The sequence below is a fragment of the Alosa sapidissima genome, chromosome 1 (assembly GCF_018492685.1).
Source record: "Alosa sapidissima isolate fAloSap1 chromosome 1, fAloSap1.pri, whole genome shotgun sequence".
In the NCBI taxonomy this organism is placed as follows: Eukaryota; Metazoa; Chordata; class Actinopteri; order Clupeiformes; family Clupeidae; genus Alosa; species Alosa sapidissima.
Genome location: NC_055957.1, coordinates 49943576 through 49948272, shown reverse-complemented (window position 1 = coordinate 49948272; position 4697 = coordinate 49943576).

Here is a 4697-nt window from a genome sequence, read left to right as displayed (position 1 = left end):
TCCAAGGTACAGTAAAAATCTTTGAATAAATACATGATGTTTAAGCAAAGTCCTTTTAGGCAAGTCCCTCCACTCGGCGGCCATATTGCAACGCTTTTTGGGCACTCATCGGGCATCCATTTCGGCAGAAATGCGCGTGCGCAAGGCTTCACGACACCAATCTTGCTCCAGCGGTGAGATCACAACACATGATTGGCACGATGTCTTCACAACACGCCACATTATTGGCTCAATGTATTCACAACACAGCACATGATTGGCTCAATGTATTTACATGTCAACATTTTGCCGCGGAAGGGGTGTGATTTGCGTAGACAACAGCCATATTACCGTTACAAACTAAGCTCATGCATTTCTATGGAGGATTTTTTGAGTGCTGTGTCTCTTCATTAGAAAGTCTCTGGTTGAAGTATGAATTGTTTTTTTTTGTGTTATTTGACTAAAATATAATATTGATCCTTAACATGGTGAAAAGCCTAATATACTGTAACTTTTCACTGTGGCATAGTTCTGAATTTGTGTTTATTTAAGGGCTCAACAATGGTCCATTTGGTCACAACATGTGATTTTTGACACTATAGTGACAGTGACCTGTCCAATCAACAAAGAAAAGCATACCTTCGAGGTAAAATATGGGTCTAGGGCAGGGGTCGGCAACCCACGGCTCCGGAGCCGCATGCGGCTCTTTGATCCCTCTGATGCGGCTCAGCTTTTGAAAATAATTAATGAGTAGGCCTAGTCTATTTAATTAAAATGCATTTTATTTTAGTTCGTTCATTTTCAAAATATAATATTTTGTCTATCTGAGTAATTTAGCCTATATAACTTTCCACCTAACTTGACTCCGTAACCGGTAGCCTGCACAATATTGTCGAGAACACTTTGATTGTTATTGTTGATGTGTGCGCTTGCTGTAGGCTAGATAAGGAAACGTCAGCGACCACAGCTTGCGAGCGCGAACACAAGCTGCCTGAAATGGGAAAGTTTCCATCCGAAGACTAATTCTGAAAACGTGAAATGAACTGCCCGTTATATATCGCACACTGCAACGAGTTAGTATTGCTGTGTTAACCCTGTTCGGTTCCACTTGCATGTGAGAAATATTTCTCACATATGAAAAATATAAAGACAAACCTGCGCTCACGTTTAAGGGCAATTTCGCGCAAAACTGTCACATCCATAACGCCAACACAATGCCATGGTATTTAGTTGGCGTCATGGATATGACAGTTTTGGGTGGAGTAGGCCTTAAATGGTGACAGCCTCAATTCTTGCATGAAACTTCACCTCACTGAATATGAGCCAGCCAGACTCCAAGACCATCACAAAATCTAATCTCTGGTAGGCCTAATATTCAATTTTGCCAATGACATGTCAACGAAAATGGAGTGTTGTGTTGTTAACTATGATGTTACTTTGCATACCAAAGGACACCGGAAAAATAGGGGAAAATATAGGCCTACTTCTGTCATTCCACTTTACATTTCAAGTTACTTGCACATTAGGCCTACTTTTAAAACTAGTAGAAAGTGTATTTAAAAATCCTCTGTTGAATGAAAGTAACTGTACGTTAAATATCTTTCTTTACATAAATTACATAAATTGCTCTTCTGAGATAAAAAAAAAATAAAAAAAATGGTAAAAGTGACTCTCCAGGCAAAAAAGGTTGCCGACCCCTGGTCTAGACATTTCTACCACAATAGCATGATGTGAGCTTCTGGAGATTACAACTATGTATTTGCAAGGAATCGCTCTGTTGGTTCCCTTGTGGTAGGCCTAAGATATCTTGATTGTTTTCGTTGGTTGACCCACAGCTAACTGATGCAATTGACTTTGGTCTATGCAACTGCAATCACAAAGCTAACATTAGTTGAGTAGGCAGCCAGGCTGCACAGTAGCCTATTATATGAATCAAGATGAATGACAGAATGTATGAATGACAGATTTATTTTAATGAAGGCACAAGGCTAAATTATAATCATTAATCAGTAATGTTCATTTGTGTAAAATCTGACTGGCTATTTTGAATGTGATAATTTCACTGGCTTAGAGCTGTAGACTGTATTATGATAGACAGCGCTGTGTGTGTGTGCGTAAATGGTAGTGGGCCTGTTTGGAAGAAAGTCCAGGGCCTTTTTTTAGTCCCAGTCCATCCCTGAGGACAGGGCCAGACTGCAACAGACAATTAGGCTGCAGAGAGGATGATTGTAGCTGACCTTTCCAGGTCCAGGGTCAGGAAAAGGGCAGCAAAAATCTCTGCAGACCCCTCACATCCTGGTCACAAACTGTTTAACCTCCTTCCCTCTGGCAGGCGATACAGGGCACTGTTCGCCAAAACCAACCAACACAAAGACAGCTTCTTTCCCCAAGCAGTCACTCTGTTGAACGTTCAGAAACAGCCCCCACATCAATATTTTACATAGCCTGTTGCCATCCATCTAGCTAAAGGCCACCTCCGTCATATGCTACAATGTTGCTATGTTCTGAACGTCTGCATTTTACAGCTCGGATGCAACGTGACATTTAAACTTCACAACGAGTTCAGCGAATTAATATACAGTACAAGTGTGATACGGCCAAAAAAAATGGATCTACTTCATAGGTGTGCAAATAACATACGGTTAATGGTCGTTCTAAATTACGTAGGCCAATGGGAAATTCAACCAAGCAGTGGAATAAATGAACCTTATGAAGCTGCATGTCATTATTACGTCAGACGTAATTTCAGTCCACTCAATTGAGTTTGGGGGTCAGTTCTACTCATACTAAGAGCTAATCTTGTCTAAATAATCAATAACTGGGAAACTAGTTGAGTGAACTTAAAACTTTTGTGGTAGGGTTGCCAACCGTTCCGTAAAATACGGAATCGTCCCGTATTTGAAAGGAAAAAGATGTGAGTTTACCTTTCCGTTGATTCACACCTTTAACTCCTCTAACATTTAGTCTGTTTTTAACTCCCCTACTTTAACATTTAATCTGTCTCCCCATGTCTCATTCCCCGCCCCCAGTCTGACAGTTCAGCTTACAATAAATGTCACACCTTTCCATACCTATTAATAAATGCAGTAGTCCTGAGACTTATACAACTTATAGAAATATATAAATGTGTTATTGAAACAAGGAAAAAACACCACAAATGTAGTATATTATGCATTCATTTTAGTAAATAGTGACTCATTTTAGTGCATTCATTTGACAGAATTTAGTAAACGGGCCCACAATTTTGTAAAATGTTGCACGATTTAGTAAAACAATACATCATACATCATTTTTTGATATACGTCTTGCAACTCACACACACCACATAGCTTATATCAATAACCCCCCCCCCCCCCCCCCCCCAAGTAGCCTAACTGAACTGGTTGCCAGTGTACTGAAGTCTATAGCCACCCCCTCGTTCCTTATTTTCATATCAGAAAGTTGGCAACCCTATTTTGTGGTGATGAACAATATGGCAGCTTTGAGTACAGCTCTGCAATTTTATTGAGTTTAGAACACTGTTGATGAATACCGTGGACTACTACCTCACACATGATAGGCCTAGACACACATGATCGAACAAAAGACGGGCCACTCTTTAGTATTTCTGTCCGTCTCAAACTTAAGATGGTGTGTTTAGCAACCATCAATATTGAACCAACTTGTATGTAAATCCAAACAGTTCTGCAATATTGCCTATGTAAGCTATGCCAGTTTAAATCATATTAATCCTCTGACACAATAAGCAAGGTGCAAGACAATAAGCAAGGTGGTTCAGTGAGTAGGCCTATTGTGTAATATACTTTTGAAGTAGGTACTACTCTTTTTTTAGCTAGGTGGTCCATGAGGGTTTTTTTTATTGGATAAGTGGTCCTTGGTCTGAAAAAGTTTGAGAAACACTGGTCTAGACGTTTCTACCACAATAGCATGATGTGAGATTCTGGAGATTACAACTACGTATTTGCATAAATGGTAGTGGGCCTGTTTGGAAGAAAGTCCAGGGCCTTTTTTTAGTCCCAGTCCATCCCTGAGGACATGAGGGCCAGACTGCAACAGACAATTAGGCTGCAGAGAGGAGCTGTAGCTGACCTTTCCTCCAAGCAGTCACTCACTGTTGAACGCTCAGAAACAGCCCCCACCCTACACTGAACAGAGTCAATCAACACTGTTCTGCTCATCTACCTCATGTATACTTCAATCTTACAATTAAAATATTTATATTTAAATCTTAAATCTCAGACTATACTGATATTGCACTATTCCTTCCCTCTCTTCAAGTGTTAATGTATATTTTTATATTGTAGCCTATTTTATCTTGCCTACAGTATGTCTGTTGATGGCAACCTTGACAGGAACAACAAGGAGGCAGACATCCCTAGGATTTGCGTTTAGCACCCAGGCCCTCCTCTATAGCCTCGTTTGAGCTACAGAGCTACTTGTTGAAGTGATCACTTTTGTCCATTTCAAATTATTTCTGATAATTTAGATAATTCTTTTTTTTGTGGAAGTAGCAACACATTTGGCCACAATTATAACTACAGCAATTCCGCAGTTTGGTGCATTGATAGGTCCTATAGCCATTTTAAGAGTTAGTTCAAACAATATTTATTAACCTCATTCAGTCATTCACGTTAGGATAGAAGTGGGCGGAAAAGAAATACTATGTTCGGCGCATGTCATATTTGACAGCGGTCATTCACACTTCCACACAGCAGCGG